Here is a 13,313-nt window from a genome sequence, read left to right as displayed (position 1 = left end):
TAATCCTCTACAACCTCCCAGATAGATAGATAGATAGACAGACAGACAGACAGACAGACAGACAGACAGACAGACAGACATACTATTTGCTTCCTAAATGTGTAGGCCTCAGGCAAAGTAAGCTTGCCGTTGGCTGGTCTAGAGAAAACTCTGAGGCATGGCAATATGTGTATCATCATTCTTTGCATCACTGCCCCTTGCGCAGCCTCTCAATCAGTCCATATACTTATGACAGAGCATTTGAGAGCCTCTCTCTATCTGATTCATCATCCCCCAGCTCATACTTACTGTTCCTTCACCCGGGCCTTGGTTTACTGACTGTAGACATTCAATGTTTATGAAGGGTCTCATGACTGATTTTACTGTTGTCTGATTGGCAAAATGGTGATGTTTAATAGCAGGTAATCATAAAGTCCAGCAGAGTAAACAAAATAAAACAAAAAAAAAAAGTAAAATATCTGATATAAACAAAGGCTGAGCCCAGAAAAAAACAAATAATGTCATATTATTTCTTAATACGTCTTAATATATATGTTCTGAAGCAAATAGCTGTTTTACCAGTGAATACTCAAGGTAAAATTTGCAGTTCTAAAATGGTGAAGAAAAAATAATTTTAAAAATGTACTTGAACATAGGTTCATGATAACATGTCAAGTTTATGTATACATATATAATTTTACAGTCAAAAATACCTTGTGATCATTTACTATGAAGCAAACTATTTCATTTTCAAAAGGACAATTGATTCCTGACTGATATTCACTGCCAAGTGTATCTGCAAGTATGTCCACACAGACGGGTTATTACAAAAAACAAAATAAAACTAAAATAAAAGAATGGACCTCAGAAATTACAGGCAGCCCCTGCCACCTCAGAGCAATTATACACAATCATGTTGCAGCTAAACTATCAAAACCATCAAAACTTCTTAGAAAGTAATTTAATCTACACATCCAGGGTAAGAATTCTGAAACCTGTGGTTACTTTTTGGCCACTATTGTAACATTTTAAGCAATTAATATGGAAATATGTATGATATTTATTGGTCAAAATATGATTGGAAACAAAAGGGACATTGGATTGTAATTGAACAGACTCAGTTGGCAACAGCAGGGCAAATTCTTCTGCATGGGTTGTTCCATTTAAAATATGAATAACTTTATATTGCCAAGAGGTGCACCTTACTTCTAGTGTCTTACTCAGATCTGGAACAGTTTTGACAGAATGTATTATTGATAATACCACTGACTGCACAGTATAGATTTCAGTATGACTGCTGTGCTGGTGAATCTAAATTAACTCCTGGAAATGTCTTTTGGCTCTTTTTCAATGCCGGTCATAATGCTGTGTAAGAAGAAGAATAAGAGAGAAAAAAAAACAGATGTTGGTCTCATTATTTTCTTGCAACAAATGCAGTTTTTGTACTTTTGTGCTGTTGTTTATGGTTGGATGCAAATTACAGATGCTACTGTTGTGTGGACCACTCATAGTCTCGGAGATCCATGGTCTGTGGTGTCTAATGATTAGCAGCTAATTATCATTGACCGCAGAGATCCAGCTGGGAAATTGTTGCATCAAGACAGGAGCTGCAATAATAGAACAAAGACACAGTCTGAGATTCAATCAAAAAAACTTTAAGGACAGATGCAATTTAATTTATTTAAGGTTTCCAGTGAAAACAATCAAAGGTCCCACCTCATGCTCATAAGCCTAAAAACCAGGAAACAGAAGAGGCATATATTCTTTACCTAAGCTGGAGGCGGGAGCTTAAGCTAAATGAACTACTGTCTGTAGATTGTATTCTCCAACTTTACAGCCCTCATATGAAGCTTTATTAGGCCATCATGCAAATAATATATATTCATAAATGCTTTTATTATGATACATCAATACAGAGTCATGCCAGTACAAGCAATGCATTCATACTTTGACAAGAGGTGTGGAATACAATTTTAATTAACTTTATGGTCATTATCTAATTTACTACCTACTCAAAAAGGACTTTTCATTTGGTCTTTCCAATGATAAGAACACTTTTTTCAAGAGACCAATGATGTCCCCTTTGAACAGCTGGAGCAATTATAATCATTCTTGCATGACAGTATTTGATATGTGCAGGGTCTTCTAGTAGAGTGTTAAACATCCTCAGTCTTGTGGTTTCTTTATCTTCCCTATATCCAACAATTGTTTATTCATTTGAGTCCCAGAAAAACTTCTGTTTAAAAAAGGAAACTGACTTGGGAAAAATCAGTTTAGGAATTTAATAACAAATGAATCACGCACTACGCACACACACACATGCACGCACGCATGCACGTGCAAACAAACAAACAAACACACATACACACAAATAGCAAATGCCTCAAAGTATGGATATTTAGTTGTAATTAAATGGAACATAAAGTCCTGCATCAATTTCTATGTTCTAACACATCCATTACATTAGTCTGCGGCGAAGGAACAGATGGCAGTTCTGTAAACCACAACCCCAATTTCAGATTTATGAAAGCATAATTTAATTTTGCCTGACAACCGTGGGGTGAAGCAAAGGCAAAATGTGACATGAATCCAGCCAGCATTAATGTTACGACTAGATAAACATACAGGCAATGCAACCTCGGAAAGGGGGCAGCTGGGTGGCTGGGCCTGTGCAGTTTGGTATCGGACCCGGACCACGACCGTGACTATGACTGTGACTGCAGCCCCAAGGCGTCACATGCTGTAAGTGAAGTGGCTGTAGCCTCATCAGGGTAAGGAAGTGTTTTTTTTTTTTTTTTTCTCCTCCCCCCCCCTCGCCCCCCCCTCAGTCAGTGGGTCGTCCATGTCTCACTGTGCACCAGCAAACCCTGATTTTATGCCTTCCTGAACAAAATATATATATATATATATATATTTGAAATGGCCTTCCCCAAACTGTTGCCAACATTGGAAGCACATTATTCTCTAGAATGTCATTGTATTATGTATCATTAAGATTATCCTTCACTGGAACTAAGGGGCCTAGCCCAAACCATGAAAAACTGCCTCAGACCATTATTCCTCCTCCACCAAACTTTACAATTGGGACTAAGCATTAGGGCAGTTAGCATTCTACAGGCATTTGCCAAACCCAAAATTGTCCATCAGACTGCAAGGTAGTGAAGCATGATTCATCACTCCATAGTACCCATTTCCACTGCTCCAGAGTCCAATGGCAGTGTGCTTTACACCACTCCAGCCGATGCTTTGCATTGTACATGGTGATCTTAGGCTTGTGTATGGCTGCATGGAAACCCATTTCACGAAGCTGGCAATGAACAGTTATCATGCTGGCAGTCTGGAACTCAGTAGTGAGTGTTACAACTGAGGAGAGACAATGTTTTAGACGCTATGTGTTTCAGCACTCAGCGGTCCTGTTCTGTGTGCTCCTAGACATTTCCACTTCCGAATAACATCACTTAACTGGGGCAGCAACAGTTCACCGGGACAGCTCTAGCAGGGCAGAACTGACTTGTAGGAAAGGTGGCATCCTATGACAGTGCCATGTTGAAAGTCACAGAACTCATCAGTACAAATTATTCTAATGTTCGTCAATGGAGATTGCATGACAGTATTCTTAATTTTATGCGCTTAACTATAAGCACATACCGGACCATTCTACATAGTATACCAATGCATACACTGAATAAGTACAAAACCATGAAGACACAAAAAAGAAAGAAACAAAAAAAAATGCAAAAAAAGAGAGGAAAACATAATTTCTTATTTTTAAAGCTAACATTCTTTCTGATGACACTGATAATAATAGTTTTTACTTGTAGGTGCCTATATCCAGCCATAATGGTGGTTTTTCATGTCACATGGACCATTTGTAAGTCAGTTTGGCTAAAGTGTCTGCCAAATGCCCACACTGTAATTGTTAATTTTAAACCGGTCACAGTGTGGCCTCTTCAACAGGCCACTCTGTCTCAATTTGAGCCTTTTGAAGACAGGTATGTAAAGTTCCCAAAAGTCAAATATTATGGTCAGGAAGCTCTTTCTACCAGAAGGTTCCCAGTTGAAATATTCATATTCATTCAAACATTGCACTGAACCTGAGGTACATATCCAGGTGTGTATATTTCATGGTTTATGGTTGGAAGGGATCTTTTGAAGGAGTGGTCTGACATACTGACATACATCTTCCAGAGAACTAGTCACATATAAGTCCATTGTGCAATTTGAATCATTTGTAAGATGTCTGCCTGTGTCAGTTCATATGGACAGTATTTAAGACCATTTTCCAAATATAAGACATAGGTACTGCTGCTACTACTACTGCTACTACCTTCAACTAATCAAATAACAACTGATTATTTGATTTGACATCTAATAATAATAATCATAATAATAATAATAATAATGCCAAATAAGCTTAGTAAAGGCCTATTTTGTAACAGACTCAAGGCACCAGAACCCTGCATCTGTTGTGGCTCCCGTCTGTCGTAGCAAGTCACAGATGAGGAAGAGGGCACGGAAGCCTGAAACCACTGAACGGCTTCGTATACAAACCACTTCAACTGAGCCCTGAGCCTCCTTGCCTGGAACAGCCCAGTGCTTCCCTCCCTGAAGAGCCAGCCATCCCGAACGGACCTGATAGCTTTTGTCTCTGTCCTGTGGTCTGTGACAGGGGAGAATGTCACTTTTTTGTGGGAATAAAACAGAACATGCTTCCACATCTGGCTATGTGCCCCCACACCCCCATAAGTATTTCACCACCATGGCCAGCTAATGCATGATCATATCCATTACACTAACAGGATAAACTTAATGAGATTTCTCATTATACCAATCCACTCAGCAAAACAGTTGTCATTATTATTATTATTATTATTATTATTATTATTATTATTATTATTATTATAAGGAGAGTGCAGAATAAGGTCTGGAGGCATATGTGACAGTATTGAAATTGATGTGTTCCTGTTTGATTCTTCTGACACCAACAATCAAATCAAATAAATAAGCGCTTACCCAGGGCAAATAAAACTCAAAACACTCTGCAGTGAGCGTACGATCAAGCAAGGTAATCACCCAACAAGTTCAATCACAGTGTCAGACGCTGTAATTGAAGTAATTTTCCGAGAGACTGGAGCGCATTCAAACGACGGCGTGGCACGTCTTGCTTTCCTCTCTACGCGTCCCCTGTTAGAAGGGGCAGAGCAAATGCTATGATTTATTCTTGATGATTCTGTGCAGGTTTGTTTTCACATGGGTAATTGGCTCCAGAAACGACAACCACACAGAAAGATTGTTTGGTCAACTTCCCATGTTATTTAACAAACTTTTTATTTATTTATTTATTTATTTATTTATTTGTTTTATTTTTTTTAAATTTAATTATTTAATATTAAAAGTTAATTGGGCATACTATTTATTTCTGCTGGAAAAAAAAACCTTTTTCATGTCAGTGCTTTAAAAAAAGAAAAAGAACAATAAATAAAGAACCTCCAGTATGTAAGATTTTGAAAGGATTTGGCGTTTGCGCACGGCTGAATTTTGAAATAAACGGATTATTATTCCACCCGATCTAAATGGATGCACATCGCTCCAGCTGTGCCGGTTTCAGCAGATCTCTGGTTTTGTGACAAAAAGAAGCTTACGGAAGAGACACCCCTACCTCTCCTCCCCCCCCCCCCCCCCCCCCCAACCACCCCCACCACCACATGCTGCCATCTGCCTCAGCTGAGCCTCTTTCTTTTCTGTGAGAGAGAGGACCCTCAGAACTACCATGGTACAAGAGTGCTGGCCCTCTAAACATCTGTCTTATGTATCCCATGCTGCTCCGGCGTCCACTTCGATTTTATCACCCCCAAGCTATTCTTAGCTGCGTTACTTCTCTTTGAAACAAACAAGAGTTTCCTCAACCAAATTTTATGTGAGCTGGCACCATTGCCACCCCCCCCCCCCTCACCCCCCACCCCACCCCCACTACTCTCAAAGTTAGACATTCCTAAAATATCAATTCAAGCTAATTTGCCTCCTTGGACAATTATGCTATGTTAATTATATCATCAGTTGGTCACTCTCCGAAAAAGTGGTTTTCCACCTAGTGTCCCGATTTACAAAAAAGTTTTTTTTTGCATTCATGCCAGATTATGTTTTACTGTTTGGCTGTCACACTAGTGTGCTGCTCGGCGTCATCACACTTAGCCGCATTCATTTTATTCAGCACTGATGACCTTATGAATTTTAATCATAAGGGATTATTCTAAAACATACCCTCTGTACTGACAGCATTTCCACAAAGATATCTGTTGCCATCTACTTTACAAAGCATCTAGACCCCCAGATCTCTGTCAGTGTTTTCTGTGCAGACTAAAAGAGCACAGCAACATGGCCATGCATTAGGACATATGTGAGTCCTACTTGTCCACTGCATTACAATGGAGAATTTGCATACCCATGTTTCCACCATTTTAATTCCTCTCATGCAAATCTTCCACCTGACAGAGCAGGTATATCAAATTCCAGTCATGGAGGGCCGTGGCAAATGGTTTTGCTGGTTTCCTTTTGCTAATCAGCAGCCAATTTATGCCTTGGAAAAAGATGCATGGTCTCCCTTCTACATACCCAGAATAGAATGGTTGCTATTATTGAACCCTTTTGACTACAGGCATAATCCAGGTCTCTTCTGAAAGGTAACCCTTAGGGAGTTTGTTTTCCAAGGGAATTACTCAAAATATTACTGAAACAAAGTAACAGAAGTTCAAACACATTGATAGTGGAAGTTTTTCACCATTCTCAATATTCTCAACACATTTTTTATTACAATTCAGTATGCCTACTCCTTATTTATAAGACTGCTGAATAATAATAAAAATATTTAGAGAATATATTTAGATGGTCACCGATATAAAAAATGTGATCAAGTCCTTCGTGGTACATGCCCTTTGCTGTGGATTTAAACAGTTTTCACTGTCCTCCTCAGAAATATTTCCTCGAAGGCCTCCAAATGCCTTCTGTTTAGACTCAGCTATTGTAAAATTGTATTGTAAAACAATTTTTGTGGGCATAAAGTAACAGGAACGTTGAGACCCATCCACAACATATTCAGCACTGAAAATGTTAGGGTTTATTGACACAGGAGAAACAGCACATGTTCTTTAAGGCAAACCCAACCTCTGATACCGTTACAAACCTAACTTCATTATCTAAAATGTTTCTCATTCGTCACTATAATAGCTTGCCACTGGCTGGCAGTGTACTGGGTAGAAGTTATACTGTCCAAGTTCAGTTATTGTGGTTCCCATTGGCTATATCGAGGGACTGCTTGGCCAGTACAGGTCAGAGAAGCTTATAGATGGGCTCGCTTTGTTCCAGGGAATCTATACATACCGGACAATAACAACATTATTTTGCACACAATATTGTTGGCGTGTTTGCAAAGGCAAAAGATGATGGTTTCTTATGTATGTGGGGGGCAGAACAAGCTTGGGGGGGTCTCACCTTATTTTTCATTTTGGACAATCTCCACAGATGAAACGAATCATGATAAAATCAATATACTTGTCACAGCAAGAATCCAGCGATCAAAATCTATAGTCATTTTGAGTTACAAAAATGTACTAACTCGGAGAAACCTCAATAGAAACCTCAAATTTTTGATTTGTAGAAATTCTCGGGAGGAATTATTACTGTTGTTTATTTCGCTTTTGCAAACACGCCAACAGTATTGTGTGCAAAATAATGTTGTTATTGTTCAACTAAAACGTTGGCATGGTAAAATAGTTTATAGAAACAGAACCACACGTTTTCACACTTTCAAATGGTGTAGTGTGTGATCAAACTGATTGAAAATGTCACTGTAAAAAAAAAAAACATAATGAATGCAAATAAACCCACTCCAGCTGGAATGTAAAAATGTAGCTATTGTAGCTATTGTAACACCTAAAAATGAAAATCTAATTCCCATCTGATTTTCATTCAAGACATTGTATTTTTGTGTGTGTGTATTTTGTAGGACTGATGTGATCCCTGATTTAAACAATCCCTATCTGTAGTGAAATGCATTATTCTTTCTGTGCTTGCTTCTCCCTTCTCCATCCACAGCCTGCATCTGCTTTTTGGCTTCACCTGACTGGACTATGGTAACTACTACACCACCCTTTCTCCACCACATCATGATGCTTGGCATTCTGGGTAATGTGTTTCTTCCTGGGTCAGGGGTAAAACCACTGGGTTTGGAGTGAAAGACCAAGCCAAAATACTATGATGCCACTGCATACGCATGTGTGTGTGTGTGTTACATAAAAGTACAACAATGTACAATAAACTCTGGGTCACAAAGCATGCTCATTTATGTGTGACAAACTGGAATCTAACATGCACAGAAATTAAAATGTTCAGATTGGATCGTACAGCTTTGCCTTGCTTCACATAGAAGTTCACAATATCTTCAAAAGTTTGCATGGTATTAGCTCACTAGCACAAATGTTAAGTATGTGTAAATAGAGTGAAATTAGAGACAATGATGTGATTGCTGGGGATAACAGTTTGCTGTACGTAGATAAAAAATGTATGTATACTTAATGAACATAAGTGTTCAGGATATTAGGGGTTGTAAAACAGCCTTTTCTGACACAGCCCCACACTTAAATCCCCTTTGATCCATTTGACTTTGAGAACTCGGGAGATGGAGGAAGATTAGGCTGTGAATTGTTTTAGATCTGGCTGATAGGGATTGTGTGTGGATTTTAGAGGGAACTCACGGTCACCGGCAGCGATAGCAGAAACGCGTATCCAGTAATGCAGACCACGTGCGCTACATTAAAAGCAGATGACTCCCCGAAAGGCCTGAAAGGTGCTTGTTAAAAAACCACCCTGACTGTGACAATTTACCACAGTGTGTTTCCTGGGGGAGTGGGGGTGGGGGGGGGGATTAATAAAAGAAAGCCATGCATTTTTTAAACCCATCGGTGCACAATGAGCGGATTTCCACCCAGATGATTGGGTGCACACTCATGTGGAATGGGCACATCGCTCTGCTCACTGAGTATCAGAGGGCGGCACACTGAGGCAGCCTGAGGCCCTTTGGCTGTAAACCCAGCGCAATCTTTCACAGGTGTTCCGCTTACTCTGTGCCTCTGCAGGCAGTCGCGCTTTCACAGAGGTACAAAAGGCAGTCTTTCCCCCCAGGGTCACGCTTTTTTAGACTGAAGGCCAACAGCAAAAGGAATATCCTATATATTACATGACACACTTCTCACTAATGCAGTGCAGTGTGTCAGAGTACAGTACCTTACAGGCGTTTTAATATAAGTTTAAAAAAAATAAAAAAGGAGCATTTTATAAATACATGTTTTTGTTTATTTTAGTACTACAAATATTTTATAATAATGAGTTTGCAAAATTAAATCAATAAATAAATGACATAAATAATAAGGCAAAGTTAACTTTTCAAAATGATTAATGTTGCAATAATTCATTTTTAAAACGTATTCCATGTCAAAACATGGCTTATTTAGTTCTGTAAATAATTGAGAACAGATTAAATAACATTGCTCAACAGCACAATAAAATTACTCTTCCTACTGTACTTTTTTGCACTGCCAAAGAAAATAAACATGTTGCATTGGGCCACACATCTGCAGCTTATGAGTGGGTAGTCTCAATGACAGAAGCTCTCAAGAGCAGGGGTCTCAGATTTGTCCTAGAGACCCCCGATTCATAATATTCTTATGTTATTGGTATTGTTGTCATGATGTCATGACCAAGCCCAGCTCCACTCAGCTACTATGATGGGAACTTCATCCGTGCCACAGCATAGAAGTAACATCTGACGCTAATACTAAAGCAGTCAAAGTTTACGTTTGTCCTATATTTTAGAGCAATTCTTTAAGACAACTTTGGAAAACTGTGCATTTTTAGTCATTCTTTAGTAGTCATATTTTTATTTTTTAAATGTTTAAAAGCATTACCCTTCTACCGCTTGCAATCATCAGAACTGATTTGTACTGCCTATGAATAAAGCAATAAAAAATTCTAATAGTATTACACTTCCAGTGGGTTATAACTCTTATATGTGATAATATTTGAGATTTTCATGTTACTTATTTTTAAGTTGTCCATTCTGCAGTCATACAGCCATCGTGGGAATATCACTTTGGTGGCTCAATGTCACATTGATACTGTTTACATTACATAACACCCGGCACGAGACATGTTGTCAGCTTGGCATTAATTCCATGTGGCTACATATCAAACAGAGGGTACAATTTTCCCATTGTCCTAAGGGTGAACACCCTTTTAGTATTATATACTGTAGGTGTAACGGTCGTAACATGGTAAACAAAGACCCAAGAGATCTTTGAGTCCAGGAATCTTTCATCTCTACCAGTCTACAGAATTGGAGCTTACTTTAGAATGGGTATCTAACAGCTCCATCCTCAAGTTAATTTGGTATCCAGTGGCTAAATAAGAAAAAAAATTCCCTTGCAGTGACATTTGACCCTCTCCGATATAATCCACCTTTAATTCCACGGCACTTTAAAATAACAGCCTCATTAACGCGACACTCGCTAGTTCTGCACTGAGAGTTGAGTTGTGCGTCGGCTGTCAGAATTAATTGTCTCTCGGCACAAATGAGGAAAAGCATCCGAGGTCAGTTGCATCTTTAGGCTCCATCTTAGAGAAGCCTTTAGGAGCAATTATGAAATGCAGGCGGGAGTGCTCAAGCACGTCTACGGGCAGGGCGGACAACAGGAAGGGCTTCAAAACTCGACCTGATATCGTGTGAGCTATGTCCTGATATCAAATGTTTGTAAAAAACCAGGATTCAAACACAAGAGTAATGTTGTGAGCAACACACTGCCCCACATGCATTTAGATCAAAGCCAATCAATAAATAAATAAACAAATAAATAAATAATACAGGAAGGATCATGGGGGGTATATGAAAAATGTTTCTTGCACATAATTACTAACATAAGCAACAGCTAGTTATTATTGTGCATATTTTCTTTATCATTTTAAACCAAAGTTGCAATTTGTTAAAATAAAATAAAATTAGAATGCAGTCTGGATTGGAGAAACTACATCATAAATAATTCTATTCTTTTTCATAAGTATTCATGACTGTGTATGATAGATGATAAATATTACCATATTTATGCAGTGCATGTATCAAATGACAAACATAATCATGTCATTGAATCACAAATTTCACTTAATACAGAAAGGTCCTTATAGCATACCATAAGAATAGCATGATTGACATTAATCAGTTTTCCCATGCATGGAATTAACATAACAAATTATTGAATTTTTATCACATTTTTTTCAGCGACATTTATTTCATGGTCAATGAGGTTGATTAAATATATGGGAAGCAAAATACGCAGGAATTAGAGTTTGGATGAGTGTCGCTGTGGTTCTGAATTCTGTCAAAAGAAGGAGTCCATCCAGAAGCTGGAGGCCACTGTCTGGAACCTGAAAATATGCTGTAAACCACTACATCATGGTATTGGTCTCCATTGTAATGAATGCAAAATGTGGGTTTAAAGTAAATGAAAAAAAGTTGTTAGAATGTTATAAATGTTAGAATTCAGAACTGCAGAGAGCTTCGTTCTGTCCTTTCCGTGGCCACTGCCTAAAAGCTAAAAACAAGCTGTAAATAAATAATGTTGACTGATACCTAGCCGAAAGCAGTTCCTCCGTAGGTTTCAGGGTGTTGTGTCCTGAGGCAAATCCTTGAGTATCCGGCTGTGTAAATTTGTTGAGCACTGACAGGATGAGTAGGGGTTGCGAAGTGGCAGACAGGACGGCATGCATTATTTCTAACAGGAAAAACAAAACAAAAAAAACAAACAAAAAAAACAAAACAAAAAAAAAAAAAAAAAAAAAAAAATTTTTTTATGGCGTATACTCTGCTGTATTGCACAAACAAATGGATAGCATGAGTAACACTGGCTAGAGTAATCACATGGAGTTCAAATGACTGATTACTTGAAAAATTATTTCATACAACATACAGATTTACAATGAGGCTTATCATTATCGTCATATACAGTGTGAAACTGCCTTCTAAAAAACAACGGTAAAAGGCCACAGGCAGCAAGCACAACCAAAGAATGATAAATAAATGGCTAGTTGCAGAAGTCCATGTTGATTTTCAAAACATTTTGGAATTCCCATAAATTAGCCGATTCTGTTAAGCATTATTATGGAAATATAGTCAGTAGAAATTAATAAATAAATGAATAAATACATAAATAAATGGCCCATGGAGCCATGTAATGATTTCAGAGGAAAGTCATGGTTCACCGGAAAGCATTTTATGTATTTCTTCTTATTAATTTATTCATTTCTGCGATAGATATTTTGTCACTAAGAAGTTGTACTTAATTCGAGTTTCCATTAATCCAGTTAAATACACCATGCCTTGGGTGGGACAAAGCCAGCTGTGTCCCTTCAGTACAGACTCCTGGTCATACTTAGCAGGCAAGGATCCAGGCTGAAACCTCTGATGTCTTGGTTACTGAGCCCTGCTTGGGCTTTTACTGGCTTAACTACTTTCAGAGACCATTATGATCCAGCTTTAACTCTATGATCATAATGGCACAAGCAGCCCGATTCTGCAACTGATTATTAATGAGCCAATATACATTTTATACTATACCAAGAGGTCATTCATTATTCATTTTAGGCACATTTCCCTCTTGTGATTCCATATGTTCAGATAATACAGGTAATGGCAAAATGATATAATTATAGCATTAGCGGAAAATCTTATCCAGAGGAACTTTCCCCCCAACATAAAATTAATTTATAATGCTGGATATTTATCTCGCTCAAGGGTACTACGGCAGGCCCTAGATGGGAATCAAATGCAACCTTTGAGTTATAAGCCAATTTAATGGTTACACTGTCACCCCATAACAAAACCTAAACATGCTCTTTACAAGTACTTGAGAGGAGTGTTACTATTTTATTTGCAAATAAAGCCATCCCCTGATGTTCCCATTTAAAAATGTACATTAGATGGTGCTATACATTACTTACAAAACAAAGCATAGTATCTTTAAAGTAATCAGGTGAAAATGGAAACAACACCAATAAAATAAATAAATAAGTAAATAAATAAATAAACCAAAAAGAGCTTGTAAAGTAAGCATTTTGTTCCTCGACCTAACTGGAAAAATGATGCCCTTGCATGACATTTTCTGTGGGGGAGGAGGACGGTATGTCCTTTCACATCTGAGTGTAGAGTGGGACAACATTAAATATGTTAAGACTTTGTCCTTCTCTGTTCCCTCAAGGCTCCATAAGGTATTAATGGATGTGGACCCAATTCA

This window comes from Anguilla anguilla, chromosome 15, assembly GCF_013347855.1.
Source record: "Anguilla anguilla isolate fAngAng1 chromosome 15, fAngAng1.pri, whole genome shotgun sequence".
NCBI classification, from domain to species: Eukaryota; Metazoa; Chordata; class Actinopteri; order Anguilliformes; family Anguillidae; genus Anguilla; species Anguilla anguilla.
The sequence above is the reverse complement of the archived record's forward strand: the minus strand, read 5'-3'. Positions refer to the sequence as shown.